The 16775-nt window shown below is 43.1% G+C and overlaps 1 pseudogene; it reads left to right on the forward strand.

The window, feature by feature from the left end:
* Positions 1–7347: 7347 nt before the first annotated feature.
* Positions 7348–15667, forward strand: LOC120221134 (annotated as a pseudogene).
* Positions 15668–16775: the final 1108 nt, after the last annotated feature.

Genomic DNA, 16775 nt, shown 5'->3' on the forward strand with positions numbered 1-16775 from the left:
TCCCACTGCCTTTGTGTATCTTAGCATCTAGCACAGTGCCTTAAATGTAGAAAATACCCAAGTAAATACTCATTCATCTCTGGATGAACAATGGCCCTCATTTGTCTCCCCAGAAATCCTTGGTCTTCTACCCACACCATCCCTCTGACTGAGAACTTCCCACACAGAACTGCTACTGGTAAATAAAGGGGAAGGGACCTATGACCTGAGGTAAATAAAACACTTAATTATAGGATTTAAAAGATCATCTTCAAGTAAGCTACAGAACTCAGCCAACCATACAATGGGATCCGTCAAGATGGCAAAGTCATGGCCAACTTGCCCAAAGATAACAGAATGATATTGTTTTTCATTAAATTTTTAAATAAATCGCTGGTTAAGATACACACACTCTCAAGTCATTTCCAATAGCAACAGCTTATTTGGGAATTTGGGGCTAATAGATTATTTCTACAGAGACTATGAGGTGCCCTCGGGCATTTGAAAACATATCCAGGAACCATCTTAAATGGTAACCCAATTAATATACTTCACTGTTCTATTTGATCCCAAGTGATATACTATATATGTTTTTATCCTTTTGATGATGAATAGAAAAGAATCAAGTTTGGGCACCTGGCTGCCTCAGACAGTAGAGCATGTGACTCTTGATCTCATGGGTTCAAGCCCCACATTAGGGGTAGGATTTACTGAAAAAACAAATCAAGTTGAAGCCCTACCTCACATCATATACAAAAATTCACTCAAATGGATCAACAACAAAAATGTAAGAGATAAAACTCTTATAAGAAAACGTAGGGTAAATCTTCATGACCTGGGATTTGGCATATCCATACTTGGCTGATGGGAAAGTGAAATGTGGCAGCCATTTGAAGAAGATCATTACATGAAGCTTCAAGCATGATGCTCACCCGTGATCACAATTTTCCTGGATGAGTTCCAGTTTTTCTCTATAAATCTCAGTAGTAATAATTCTGGTTTTCATCTATTCCTGTATGATGCCTGTTATGTGGGATGCTTCTTCCCAATTCCTGATTGCTTTCTTCCATAGGAAGGAATTCAACTAGTATGCCATTCCTAGATTCTTTCCACCTCTTCACAGACCGAACTACATGTTAGATGGAGTGACTTATTTGTTTAATGGATCTGGTGTTAATAAACTAGGAACGCTAGGCCCAGAGACTTCTTCCTTCCCCTTTTAGAGCCAACCTTCTAATAGAGTGTTGTCTCATACTGTAAATTTTTTTTACCCTGGCCCGTTGTTGCATGAATGAGCAGGTTAAGTATATATCAGTTAGCTTTTACCATAGAATAAATCAATCCCAAATTTAATGGCTGTATTAGTTTCCTGAGGCTATTGTCATATAGTACCACAAACCGGGCAGCTTAAAACAACAGAAATCTATTCTCTCACAGTTCTGGAGGTTGGAAGTCTGAAATTAAGGCATCAGCAAAGCCACACTCTCCCTGAAGGCTCTAAGGGTGCGTCTAGGGTTGTATGCCTATCCCTTAGCTTTTGGTGAAGGCCAAGAATCCTTGGCTTGTAGAAGCATCACTCCAATCTCTGTCTCCGTACTCACATGGCATTCTCCCTGTGTGTCTGTCTCTGTGTTTCTTCTCCTCTTCTTACAGGAATGCCAGTCATATTGGATTAAGGGTCCACCCTACTCGAGTATGACCTCATTGTAACTTACATCTTAATTATATTTACAAAACTATATTTTCAAAAGCAGTCACATTCACAGGTACCAGGGGTTACGACTTCAATATATTGTTTTAGAGGACATCATTCAATCCACAACAGTCACTTAAAACAGCAAGCAGTATTCCTCATACTTCTGTTGGTCAGCTGGACAAGACGTTCTGATCTAGGCTGGCTCAACTGGGGCTAGATGGTCTAACATAGCCTTACTCACATTCTGAGGTCTCACCTGGGACAGCCGAGATGATTGTATAGCCAGAGCCTCTGTCCCTGTGCTCTGTCATCCTTTGGGAGTCTAGCACAAGATTGCTCTCATGTTGGGGCTCCTGGGTGGCTCAGTTGGTTAAGTGTCTGACTCATGATTTTGACTCAGGCATGATCCAATGGTTCGTGGGATTGAGCTCCATGTCGGGTTCTACACTGATAGTGTGGAGCCTGCTTGGGATTCTCTGTCTCCCTCTATCCCTGCCCCTCCCTCCCTCCCTCCCTCCCCCCCCGAAAATAAATAAACTTTAAAAAAAGAAAAGAAAACAGAAAACAAGATTACTTTCATGTTGATGGAAGGTTTCTAGCAGTAAAAGAAGGAAAGCTTCATGTGCAAGAATGTCTCCAAATATCCACTTGGGTTTATTTTCTAATGTTCCATTGGCCAAAGAAAGTCACATGGATGAGCCCAGAATAAGTGTGGGAGGGGACCGACCGGGGAGGCATGAACAAATAGGGGCCGTTACTGCAATAGCCTAGCACATGAAATAGACCTGGCTTTGAGGTTCAGCACTCCTAGTTCTATGTGCTTTCCCATAATAATCAGGGTCTCTAATTTAACTGTTAATGGTAATAAAGGTGAAATTATGGTCTCTGTCTGGCACTTCCTCTTTTTTGCTCAATTTTTTCTTTCAAAAATAGGATGAACTTTTATCAGTGTCTCCAGAGCTTCAGCATCCTTTTCATACCACTTCTAAGAAGTGACAGCACCATTCATTCATTCAACAAGCATTTGTTGTGAATCTATTGTGCGGCAAGCACAGGGCAGATGGTGGTGAGCTAGTAGGAACGTTTCTACCGGGCCAAAGCTGACATTCCACCGCCCAGTTTAGAGGTCCGGTGATCGGGAAGCCTAATAGCAGGTGGAGACGGGGAGAAGCCTAATCTCCCTCCTACAATCTCGGGAAGCCAGCCTCCCCTCAGTGCCACCACAAGGAAACACAGACTCTAGGAAGAAACTTCACAAGCTGTGTAAATGCAGCCTCAAAACCAATAGCCCAGCTCCTTCCAACGATATCCCTTCCCGGAGCCACTTCTATGTAGAAATTCTGGGGTGGGCTCCACATTCAGTATCTCTGACTCTTCTATATGCCCAAACAAACATAGAGGCCATGCAACTGGCCAAATGGCACTAGCAGCCTGCTTTCACCGCGGCTTGAAATGCTGGTCACAAGGTAACCCCCAAAAGTCACCTTTCATGTGTTGTCGGTGTTTTTTGCAACAGCTTCATTGAGATACAGCACACACACCATACAAGTCACATGTTTTAAGTGTACAATCCACTTTTGGTTATAAACACAGAGTTGTACAATCACACCCAATCAATTCTAGAATATGTTCATCACCCTAAAAGGAAACACGGTACTAAGGAGCAGTCACTCCCTATTTCCCTCTGAACGCCCCAGCAATAGGCCACCACCAGTCTATTTTCTGTCTCTGTGGATTTGCCTACCCTGGGCAATTTTTTTTTAATTTTTAATGTTTATTTTTGAGAGTGAGAGAGAGCGGGGGAAGGGCAGACAGAAAAGGGGACAGACGATCCCAAGCGGGCTCTGTGCTGGCAGCAGCGAGCCCAATGCGGGGCTAGAACTCACGAACTGTGAGATCATACCGTGAGGCAAAGTCAGACGCTTAACCGACTGAGCCACTCAGGTGCCCCCTGGTCAATTCTTACAAATGGAATCCTGTAATATGCGACCTTTTAGGACCGGATTCTTTCCCTTGGCATAAAGTTTTCAGAGGTCATCCATGTTTTGTAGTACGAATCAGTACTTCATAAGTTTTTATCACTGAATAAGTATCCACTGAATAGATACACAGGTTCTCCCCTACCACCCAAAAGTACAGCGTCCCTGTGAGACCTTCCGTGAGCTGAAATGCTGAATGCAAAATGAAGAAGCAAGGAAGGAGATTGGACGTTGCTGCTCCAACCTAACACGTAAAAAGCTGGGCAAACTGAAAACTCAACAACACTTCTAGGATGAATAACAGAGAAGTGTACACAGAGTATAGTGCTGCTCACAAGATTGGAGAGACCAATAGGTGGAAATGGGGCGTCCTGACTCAGCAGAGAATCACAAACAAAAAACCACTGTGGTAGGAAAACGTGAAATGTAAGTGATGGATTACCACAGGCTCTGTGTGGACCATTCTTAAGAGTTAACAGATCCAAGGGAACCCGGTCATGGTGGAGCAGGGGTCTCCACAATTTTGTGAGATTTACTTCCAGAAGCTGGACAAGGCTCTCCTAGTAAATATTCAGAAAATCCCTTCATACTTTCTGCACGGAGAGGAAAATAACGAACCATTTTGAGACACACCAGGGTAACCGAGGCCTGTTCTTAAGAGAAACTAGTTAACCAGAGCCTAATCTGCTGGGGTATTATCAGAGCCTAACCGATCTGGGAAAAGGGCCAAATTCAACTCCAGCTAGCTCTAGCCCTCCAAGTAGGAGAAGGCATATACTCTAGTCTAGCCCTCTTTAGCCCTTCTATTCCAGCTAACAGGGAAGAAGGAAATGAAGACTCTGGCAAAATTCCCCGTCAGGAGGTGTAGGCTCACTAAAAGACTGATATCTAATCATAGACAATAGAATGGTTCTTTTCCCCACCCCCACACTTCATTCACCGCATTAAAGGCCTAGGTACAGCAATTCCGTTTACCCCACGCATCATGTCTGCCTATCAGGAAGAAATTACAAGGCATACCAAAAAGCAAAAAAACACCATGTGATGAGACAAAGCAAACGTAAGAGACAGACACGATACAGACGTTGGAATTATCAGACCAGGAGTTTAAAACAACTATGATGAATGTGCTATGGGTGCCAGTGGATAAGGCACACAAGCAGAGAGATCGAAATACTAGGGAAGAACCAAAAAGAACTCAAGAGAACAATACACTAACAGAAGTGGAGAACACGCTTGATGAGCTTAGGAGGAGGCCGACACAGCTAAGGAAAGACTCTCTGACCTTGAGGATATCTCAACGGAAACTCCCAGACTGAAAAGCAAACAGAACAAAGACTGAAGAAGAAAAAAAAAAAACGAGACCAGAATATCCAAGGACTGTGGGACAAATCCATGGGACGCCTGGGTGGCTCAGTCAGTTAAGTGTCTGACTCTTGGTTTCAGCTCAAGTCATGATCTCCCGGTTTGTGAGTTTGAGCCCTGCATCAGGCTCTGCGCTGGCAGTGTGAAGTCGGCTTGGGATTCTCTCTCTTCCTCTCTCTCTGCTCCTCCCCTGCTCTCTCGCTCTCAAAATAAATAAACTTTAGGGGGAAAAGGGTGTAACGTGTAATGAGAATATCGGTGTAACGTGTAATGAGAATATCAGAGGAAGAAAGAGACAAAGGAACAGAAAGAAATATCAAAGGAACAGAAGGAAATATTTGAAACAATAATGACTTGAGAAATTCCCCAAATTGTCAGACACCAAATCACAGATCCAGGAAGCTCAGAGAATAAGCAGGATAAATGCCCCCTCCCCCCAAAAAAACCCTACACCCAGGCATATCATTTCCAAATAACAGAAAATCAAAGATAAAGAAAAATTCCTGTAAGGAGTCAGAGGGAAAAAAACAACACCTCATCTGTAGAGAAAGAATGGTAAGAATTACATCTGTCTTCTCCTCAGAAACTGTGCAAGCACGAAGTGAGTGACGTGAAATATTTAAAGTGTTAAGAGAACAAAATCACCAACCTAGAATTCTGTGCTCTGCAAATTTATCCTTCAACGGTGAAGGAGAAATAAAAGCTTTTCTTCGAGAAACCAAACTTGGGGGAATTTATTGCGTGACCTTCTGCCTTTCAAGTAAGGTTAAAAGAAGTCCTTGGGGCGCCTGGGTGGCTCAGTCGGTTAAGCGTCCGACTTCGGCTCAAGTCAAGATCTCACGGTTCGTGGGTTCGAGCCCTGCCTCGGGCTCTGTGCTGACAGATCAGAGCCTGGAGCCTGTCTTCAGATTCTGTATCTCTCTCTCTATGACCCTCCCCTGATCACACTGTCTCTCTCTCAAAAAAAAAAAAGTTCTTGAAGCATAAGGAAAATAACACTGGTCAGAAACTTAGATCTACATAAAGAAGAAAAGTGTGGGAGAAGGATTCAGTGCAAAGAAAATAAAAAGTTTTATTTTTCTTATTTCCAGTTGATTAATAGATAACTGTTCAAAATAATAATGGCAATAATATATTCAGCTACTTATGCTTATGTATATATCTTATGCATATACAAGATAAAGGATGAAAAAACAAAACAAAAAATAAAGGATGAAGGAATTAGGATTAGTTTGTTATTATAAGGTACTCCCCCTACCCATGAACTAGTATAGTATTATGTGAAAGTGGACTTGTATTAGTTGTAAATGTATATTGCAAATTCTAAGGTAACCGATATGAAAGTTAAAAATTTTTTAAAAATGTTTAATGTTTATTTTTGAGAGAGAGAGCGCGAGAGCAGGGGAGGAACAGAGAGATAAGGAGACGTAGAATCCGAAGCAGGCTCCTGGCTCTGAGCTGTCAGCACAGAGCCTGATGCAGGGCTCAAACCCAATAACCGTGAGAACATGACCTGAGCTGAAGTCGGACGCCTAACCCAGGCGCCCCAGAAGTTAAAAAAAATTTTTTTAAGTGTAACTGATATGCCAAGAAAGGAGAGAAAAAGGAATCATGCAAAACGCCCAGTTGAAGGCACAAAAGGCAGAAAAAGAGTGGGAGTTGATCAAAATAAAAAACCACTACCCAGCTTCTGCTGTCTACAAGAAACCCACTCTGAGTGTATAGACTTAGATTAAAACTAAATGGATGGGGAGGGGGGGCGGAATAGATCACATTGACACTAATCAAAGAAAGCAGGAGGGGCACCCGGCTGTCTCAGTCGGTGAAGCATGTGACTCTTGATCTCAGGGTCATGAGTTCGAGCCCCACACTGGGTGTAGAGATTACTTTTAAAAAATCTTCAAAAAAAGGAAAGACAGGCAGACAGAAAGCAGGAGTATGGGGCACCTGGTTGTCTCAGTCAGTGGAGCATGCAACTGTTGATCTCAGGGTCATGAGTTCAAGCCTCACGTTGGGTGTAAAACTTAACAACAACAAAAAGAATGAGGCACCTGCTGGCTGGGTCTGAAGGGCATGTGATCTCAGGATCATGAATTGAAGCCCGACAATGGGTGTAGAGATTACTTAAAAATAAAATCGTTTCGCTGGAATAATTGCAGACAGAGCAGATAAGGGCATCCCGTAATGACACAACAGCTACTTCTCCAAGAAGACAAGAGTCCTTAAGTGTTTGTGCCCTACGAGCAGAGTGACAAACTACGGGACACAGTAAACTAATGGGACTGCAAAGAGAAACAGCCGACATCACTACTGCGGCTGGAGACGTCAATGCCGGGCTCTCAGGAGCGCACGGGTCCAGCAGGCAGAAAATCAGTAAGGTCGTCGTTCAACTCAGCGACACCGCCAGTCACCTGCGGATCGTGGACATCTATAGAATTCGTCACCCAACAACAGCAGAATGCGCATTTTTCTCAAGCTCACGTGGAACGTCCACCAGGAGACACTGGCAAGATTTGGCCACCTCCTGTCCAGCAGCCACTGTCACAGGGACCAAGAGACAGCAGACACAGCAGTAAAAGCTTCACGGCCAAGACTTTCTGTTCTCGGGGTGCCGGGACGGGGGTGGGGGGCTCAATCGGTTAAGTGTCTGACTTGGTCTCAAGTCATGATCCTGCCATTCATGTGTTCGGGCCCCCCGTCGGTCTTGGAGCTGACAGCGCAGAGCCTGCTTGGGAGTCTCTCTCCTCCTCTCTCTCTCTCTCTCTGCCCCTTCCTTGCTCACGCTCTCTCGCTCTCTCTCAAAATAAGTGAATAAATTTAACAAGAAAAAGACTTTCTGTTCTCTCTTTCACAACGGGAGCAGTGACTTGGTGAACTCCGCACCTACAGTGGCAGCCCCCCTTCTTTCGTGTTCTTGACTGTGGCAGAGGTGGGGTCTCCCCAGTAGGCCAATTCGGGCCTGTTGGTGGAGTCATTCTGAGAAACCCAGATTTGAAGAAGAGCCTCCACCCCTTCTACAGTCGTCCTAAGCGCCCAACTCCCTGTAGCGATTGATTCACGTATGCTTAGCACATCTAGTGCGGTTTCCGTTTCCTTCGCTGACCCCTACCAACTGGGACTCCACCAGCTGCGACATCCGGACTGAAGACAAATGAGACCTGGAGGCGTCAGAAACAACAGCATAGACAAACCTCTGGGAAATCGTTTGTGGGAAATGCGGAGAAGGCACACATTAAAAAAAAAAGTACAATGACAAAATTTACAGGTACAATTGAGATTTTTATTTTCATTTTTTAAAATTTTTTTCTTTATTTTTTGGTTTATTTTTTTATTTATGTTTTTTAATGTTTTATTTATTTCAGAGAGAGAGAGACAGCGTGAGCAGGGGAGGGTCAGAGAGAGGGAGATGCAGAATCTGAAACAGGCTCCAGGCTCTGAGCTGGCAGTCAGCACAGAGCCTGATGCAGGGCTTGAATCCACGAACTGTGAGATCATGACCTGAGTCAAAGTCGGACTCCTAACCGACTGAGCCACCCAGGTGCCCCTGTTTATTTATTTTAATTTTTTTTTAATGTTTTACTTATTTCTGAGAGAGAGACAGCATGACAGGGGAGGGTCAGAGAGAGAGGGAGACACAGAATCTGAAGCAGGCTCCAGGCTCTGAGCTAAGTGTCAGCACAGAGCTCAACGCGGGGCTCAAACCCACCAACCGCAAGATCATGATCTGAGCCGAAGTCGGGCACTTAAACCACTGAGCCACCCAGGTGCCCCGATATTTTTAGAATAATAGGAATTTCTAAACTAGAAACATCTTGTGCCAGGAACTTTTGTAATTAGTTAGTGCTCTCAATGACTCTAGCAGGTAAGTATGGTCGATATTTCTATTTCATAAAACGGAAACTGAGCCATAGAGAGATTAAGGCACTTGCTTGAGTTGATAATAGCTAGCTAATAACACCGGAATTTGAACACAGGCACTGACTCTGAAGCCTTCATTCCTGTTTTTTTTTATTTTTATTTTTTTTAGTTTATTTATCTATTTTTGAGAGCGACAAAGAATGTGAGCAGAGGAGGGCAGAGAGAGAGGGAGAGAGAGAATCCCAAGCAGGCTCCACACTGTCAGCACAAGCCCGACACAAGGACTTGGTCTCAAGAGCCATGAGATCATGACCTGAGCTGAAATCAAGAGTCAGACGCTTAACTGACTGAGCCACCCAGGCGTCCCCAAAGCCTTCATTCCTAACCCCAGGATACTATGCAGGAGTTCCTGCCAATAAAAAAAAAAAAAAACTGCAACACCATTTATCGTGAAGAAAACTGGGAAACAATCTAGTTCATTGGCAGAGGGACAGAAAAGGAATCTGTGGTTTATTCATGCAGTGGAACATAACACAGCCCATTAAAATATAAGAGAGAAATCAGGTATGCCAACTTGTAAGCATCTCAAAAACATAACACTGAATGTGGAAATTAGGAATTAGGAAAAACCTAAGCTGTGAAAAGAATACAAAAAGCATGATGCTATTTACATACAAATTGGTAAAACACACAGGGGTGGAAAAATACCCAGGGATAGGAAAGCTGCCCCCCGACTCCCCCACCCCCCACCGCCGACTCCGCAACAGCTAAATCCAGTTCCCAGTCTGTCCAGGACCCCATGAGTGGTTTTTACAGTTCTGAGAAGTTGTTTAAAAAGAAAAGCAGAATATGGGGTGCCTGGGTGGCTCAGTGGGTTAAGCGTCCAACTTCGGCTCAGGTCATGATCTCGAGGTTTGTGAGTTCGAGCCCTGCATCAGGCCCTGTGCTGACAGCTCGGAGCCTGGAGCCTGCTTTGATTCTGTGACTCCCTTTCTCTTCGCCCCTCTCCCGCTCACCCTCTGTCTCTCAGAAGATAAAATAAACGTTAAAAAAATAAAAAGAAAATGCAGAGACTATTCAACAGAGACCCACAAAACCTAAACTATTTGCTATCTGGCCCTTTACAGAAAAAGTCAGTCCTGTTTTGTGGAGACACACGTGTACATAGAATGTACGTCGATTTCTGGATTGGTGGTTACATCCAGGAAGGGAAAGGAAAGGGAAAGATATCTGTGCCATTCTGTTTCTTTTCAAAAACTGATCCGAAGCAAATATGATAAAATATTAACATCTGTTTTATCCTGGGGAGTGCATGGGTGTCTGGTATATTTCATCTGAATATCTGGAGTGTTTTATAATTACTAATAACATTTTTAAATGTTTATTTACTTATTTTGGGAGGGGCAGGGGCAGAGAGAGAGAGAACCCCCAGCGGGCTCCACATAGCCCGAGTCAGCACAGAGCCCGATGTGGGGCTTGACGTGGGGCTTGAACCCATGAACCGTGAGATCATGACCTAAGCATAAGTCAGATACTTAAACGACTGAGCCACCAAGGCACCCCACAAATAACATTTTAAGAACCTAATGAAAAAGTTCATGCAAAAACATTAAAACGACCCAGCAAAAATTGGAATAAAAACATGAAATTTTAAAGTGCCAGGCTTGGGGCACCTGGATGCCTCAGTCGGCTGAGCATCTGATTTCGGCCCAGGTCATGGTCTCACAGTTTGTGAGTTCGAGCCCTGCATCAGGCTCGCTGCTCTCAGCACAGAGCCTGCTTGCTTTGGATCCTCTGTCCACCTTTCTCTCTGCCCCTCCCCGGCTTGTGTGCATGTGCGTACATGCTTGCTTTCGCTCGTTCTCTCTCTCTCTCAAAAATAAATAAATCTTAAAAAATGTTTTCAAAGTGCCAGGCTAAACTCCATAGGGAAGTATGGGGAGCTAAGGAGCTGGAGAGAGAAGTAACATTCCAGTGGGCAAGAGACACACTTTTGAGATGGTGTAGGTCTTTGAGAGATGTCAGAGTCTTCCAGAAGCATCTCTCCCACCCCTGGGATGCATGTGCTCATGAGCTATACCCATCTGACTGGGCTTGAAGGCACCTAAGGAGGTTTCCCCAATTCCTTCTGGTACCTTATCCACCATTGAACACTCTTCTCTGCCCAGAACTACTTTATGACTATCAGACGTGGTTATGTTTTATTTTTGCTTTGTTTTTACAGTTCTACGGCATTGCTTTTGAGCACAGCATTCCTCAAAGTGGAGAGGACTCACTTTGCATTCACTTCTCATTGCGAAAGCTCCTAAAGAATTTGCTCCCCACCTTTTTCTTCTCTTGGCTTAATAGTCCTCGTGATCCTAGCCATATATTGCTGCCCCCTTTTTTTTGTTTCAGCTTGGTGCCTAATCCACTGCCCTCTCTCCGTATTTTCTAGATCGAGTCCAGAACCAGTATGGTGAGGAGTTATCTGCTAAATGAGGCACAGGCTAGGAATTTGAAGACCTGGGCTTGAGTCCCAGCTTGGTCTCTTCCCACCTGTATGACCATGGGCAAGTTATTTAAGATTTCTGAGCCCTCATTTCCTCATCTGGAAAAGTCCGATAATAAATGTTCTCAATTTACAAGGATACCGCCTGGATTCAAACAGTAGCAGGACTTGAGGGGTTTCTGAATTATGGAGCATTATTACAAGTTAAAATATCACTCTAAGGTAAAGGGTTTTCTAGTGCTAAGTAAAATGAGCATGAGGTCTCCATTGATCCTTCATACAGTGATGTACTTGTCTGATTTTGCTCTGCACACTTTCAGAATCATGCTAGATATTTAGCTCACGATCAGATTATGGTTTGCCATGATCCTTCTACTGTAGATGAGATTGTTTGCTGGAAAGACCAGAAGCTGTTCAACTTACAGCTGCCCATCAAGGTCAATGTCTAGTACTTTAGAAACCAAAGCTGTAATCCTCAATTGAAGAAGGTGAACCCACCTATCCCCAGGGACCTTGTACAAATGGAGAGGGGGCGCCTGGGTGGTTCTGTTGGTTAAGCAACAGACTTCAGCTCAGGTCATGATCTCACTGTTCCTGGTTCCAGAGTTCAAGCTCGGCACTGGGCTCTGTGCTGACAACTCAGAGGCTAGAACCTATTTCAGATTCTCCCCTCTCCCTCTCTATCTCTGCCCCTCCCCTGCTCGTGCTGTCTCTCTCAAGAATAAATAAGCATTAAAAAAATTATAAATGGAGAGAGGGCATTTTTGTTTCCCAGAATGAGGGACATGACTAGCTTTAGTGGACAGAGGCCAGGTCTAACTGTCCTGCACTGAGCAAGATGGCTGCCCACCATGAAGACCTGAAGAGGAGACTTGCATTGAAAGGCTGAAGAGTAAGTTTTGGAACACCTAGGTGGCTCAGTCAGTTAAGTGTCCAACTCTTGGTTTCGCCTCAGGTCATGATCTCATGGTTCGTGGGTTCGAGCCCCATGTTGGGCTCTAGCCCCATGTTGGGCTCTGTGCTGGCAGCGCAGAGGCTGCTTGGGATTCTCTCTCTCCCTCTCTCACTGCCCCTCCCCCTCTAGCGCTCTCTCTGTCGCTCTCAAAATAAATAAATAAACTTAAAAAAAAAGAAAGGCTGAAAGGTAAGTTTTGTTCAACCATTCACGACAGAATTGTCCTCTTCAGCTGAGTCATTCTGGGAACTTGTTCTCTTATTCCGACTATGAATCCAGTAGTTTTAACCTTTTTAAAAATGTTTCTTATAGAATTAATACCCTTTCCCCCACCAAGAATTGTCATGGCTTTCCATTTTCCTTTTTAATTCCTCTCAATGGTTAGCAAACATTCATGCTTTGGAAGTCATTGTAATTTCTAGAAATATCCAAACCCCATTCCAAACACCAGGAGATAAGGCTGAGGGACACTGTTTGGGGTCCAAATGAAATATGTCCAAAAAAATGACAAGATTGGTTTTTCCCTCCTGTGACTTGTAAGCTTGCTGAGAAGAGAAAAAAAGCTGAAAAGAGTGATATTATGTGATGGTCCAAAATATATAAGCTCCCAGGTAATCAGGACTTGGCTATTCTTGCTGTTGGAGTTCAGATGACCACCAAGTAGCCACATTATAGGTGGTTTTTAATTTTCCTATTAAGATACCCTGGGATTTCCTAGTTTTTCCATAATTACCCTGTATTACTTTTATAATAGAGGGAAGTTGATTCAAGTCGTAGTATAATACTTTTCTCACTACGTTCAATTTTTCCTTTCCCACACTCCTCTGCTCCTTCCCCCAGGGGAAGGAGACACACCATCCTGAGAGCTCACATTAACCACCACTCACCACAATAAGAGAATGACTGAATGTAGTCAGATACATTTACTCACTAGGAGGTTACACAGCCATTAATACGATCATTTTGAAGACTGCGGTAATATGGAATCATGTACGTTTAACACAGAACACTAAATAAAAAATTCAGACTATAACAGTAGTTACCTAATGGTGGCAATGATGTAGAAACTCATGCCTATGAATAAAAAGTCTCCAAAGATAACAGATAAAGATTAAAATATTAGTCACAGGCTGCAGGATGACTTTTCTTGTATCGAACGTGTCCCCAATATTTTTATAGCATCTTCTCACTTATAAATATTTTGAATGTAAAAGGGAGATATCTGGGTTCATTACATTGATTCCAGTTATCCCGAAGGAGCATTTTTGGTGTTTAAAAAATGCACAGTGATTGATAACCCACGAATACATTAAGTAATACATATGTAGTGATTTTCTAGATTCATCTTAGGCAGAAATCATAATCAGTTAGTGAAACGTAATGTCTAATTCTGCACAACCTTCCATTTTACCTTCTATGGAAAATCATATTTCCTTTGTTTTCAGGATACCTGGATAGGGACTGATTATGGAGAGCCTCACATTTCTGAATATTTGAAAAATAAATTAGGGACGCCTGGGTGGCTCAGTCAGTTGAACATCGAACTTCAGCTCAGCTCATGATCTCACAGTTTGTGGGTTCGAGCCCTGCATAGGGCTCTGTGCTGACAGCCAGCTCAGAGCCTGGAGCCTGTCTTCAGATTCTGTGTCTCCCTCTCTCTCTGACCCTCCCCTGCTCACGCTGTCTCTCGCTGACTCTCAAAAATACATTAAAAACATTTTTTTAAAAAAAAGGAAAAATAAATTAAGCAATTAGCAATGAAGTCGCAAGGCTTTTGCCTAATGTTTTGCTGTTGTTTTCCCTTTGAAGACTTTAAATACTGTGAAAACTCTACTTGGAAAAACATGACTGACTTTGGAAAAATCAAAACCCCAATCAAATTAGTATTTGCTCTCAATATTATCAGAGGCGTGGTCTAACTGCGAGTGAAAAAAGACGATGATTTAGGAGTTCCATTTTCCAAATTGTCACCAGCTTTTCTCTTGTCTCTGGTGATCTTAGAAGAGTACAAAAATTTGGGGGGGGGGGCTTTAGTTTTCTCTACCAGGACTGCAAATAACTCGAAATGGATGTCCTTTTAGTGTAATTTCCTATTTGGAAAGAGTCAGACAGTAATATCTCTATTAACGAGGAAGCTATGTGCCAGACCTGCATTTTGCTGCCAGAAACCTCATTACCAAAGGTAGAGATAATACCCAGGATGAGAGAATGAATCCAGAGTATGGATTCCGTCCATGCAAATCACTGCCCCACTTCTCAGCTCCCTCAGACCATAGCTCCTTGTCTCTTAACAAGGTGGGGAGGAGACAATGACTACTTTGGCACATTTCCCTACCCACCAGAGGCCTCAAGCCCAGACTCTCTTTGCCCCTACTTGTCACCACCCTGACCCAGCTGCAAATTCCCTCCAATGCCCTCTGTGCCCAAGAAGACTGAGTACAAATATGTTCTATTCACTCGTCCCTCCATGCAGTCACTCAACAAATATCTACTGAGCACCTATCATGTGTCACATTGTCAGCCACGGATCCAGGTTTTCTAGGTCTTAAATGATATACAATTTGTAGGACCATCTTTAAGAAAAAGAACGTCAAAAAAATGTAAACACAAATTAGGTAACAAAATGAATATTTGTTTAGAATTTAGATATCCTAGGGGCTCTGGGGTGGCTCAGTCGGTTAAGCGTCCGACTGCGGCTCAGGTCATAATCTCACAGTCTGTGGGTTTGAGCCCCGCATCGGGCTCTGTGCTCACAGCTCAGAGCCTGGAGCCTGCTTTGGATTCTGTCTCTCTCTCTCTCTCTCTCTCTCTCTCTCTCCCTCCCCTGCTTGTGCTTTCTCTCTTGAAAATAAATAAATATGAAAAAATCTTTAGAAAAAGATATGGATATCCTAACAAGTCGCAAATTTTTAAAAGCTGGAATAGAAGTAGGGTGTAGATCTCTTCCCTTTTGAGACCATCGCTGAAGCACCAGTGGCCAAATTGAAGTTCGATCCCTCTGTGACTTCTGACCAGAGCAGGAGCCATAAAAGGCATGTCAATGCCTCCTCCCACATTCGCAGTAAGACTATGCCCGTTTTTTCCCAAAGAGCCGAGACAGAAGTGCAAGGTTCAATCCATGCCCACCCGAGAGGAAATACATCATCTACACTGAACGAGAACGGCAAGAGAAGGTGACCGGTACGACTGTCCACATGGGCATTCATGCCCGCAAGGGGGGTATCACTAGACTAAAACTGGACAAAGGCTCCCAAAGGATCCTTGAACGTAAAGCCAAATCTCACCGAGTAGGAAAGAAAAAGGGCAAATACAAGGAAGAAACAACTGAGAAGATGAAGGAATAAAGTGATCTTAAATAAACTTTAAATAAAAACTGTTAAAATGAAAAAAAACTGGAATAGCACAAACATTAGAAAAATGCATAAAAATAACATTATATTTATACTAAGTAACCCCCGACACATATTAACAACATTTTCCCATTTTTTAAGTGGCATACACTTTGATCGTCTCTTCCTATAACAGTGATTTTGTGACATAAACCTCCATACAGGAAATAGATAATTTAAGCTTTCCTCTAGCAAGATCGATCAAAATTTATTTTCACTATTATCGGTCGTTTAGCAAAGTTTCTTTCAATGATCACAGTTCTTTTTTATTAATAGCGTTTAAACTTCAAGTTTTTCAATGAAAGTAGGAGGAAACCTCTGTTGAATTTCTTTCATAGATGACCTGTAAGATTTGGATGAATTTTCTACAGACCAGCGTCTGGTTCTATAGGTTTCTGCCTTGTTTCTCCTGCATTAACCACATACACCACAGGACACAATCCGTATCAGCATATGACTTCTGGCCTGTCTTTCCATGTCATGGCGTCAGATGAGAAGGCACAGTAAGAGGTAGTGCAAGCCATTCCTACCCCCTGACAGGTAGCGATAACATAATTATACCCCCAGGTAACTGCAAACAGCATAAATATATTCCATCAATCCCCAACTAAATGTATCTCCATTTCTACAAAGTTTCAATCATACAAATAGATCCCAGGGATTACTGTACAGCACAGTGTCTATAGTTAACAAAACTGCATTATATACTGAAACATTTGCTAAGGTAGATGTTAAGTGTTTTTTTTTTTTAATTTTTTAAAGTTTATTTATTCTGAAAGAGACAGAGAGTGTGAGCAGGGGAGGGGCAGAGAGAGACTGGGAGAGAAAATCCCAAGCAGGCTCCACACTGCCAGTGGCAGAGCCTGATGTGGATGTCGAACTCGTGAACCACAAGATCATGACCTGAACTGAAACCAAAACCCAGACACTTAACCAACTGAGCCACCCAGGTGCTCCATGTTCAGTGTTATTATCATAAGAAGAAGAAGGAGGAGGAGGAGAAGGAGAAGAAGAAGAGAAGAGAAAAGAGAAGAAAGAAAGAAAGAAAGAAAGAAAGAAAGAA

The sequence above is a fragment of the Hyaena hyaena genome, unplaced genomic scaffold (assembly GCF_003009895.1).
Source record: "Hyaena hyaena isolate Hyena2069 unplaced genomic scaffold, ASM300989v1 scaffold_758, whole genome shotgun sequence".
NCBI classification, from domain to species: domain Eukaryota; kingdom Metazoa; phylum Chordata; class Mammalia; order Carnivora; family Hyaenidae; genus Hyaena; species Hyaena hyaena.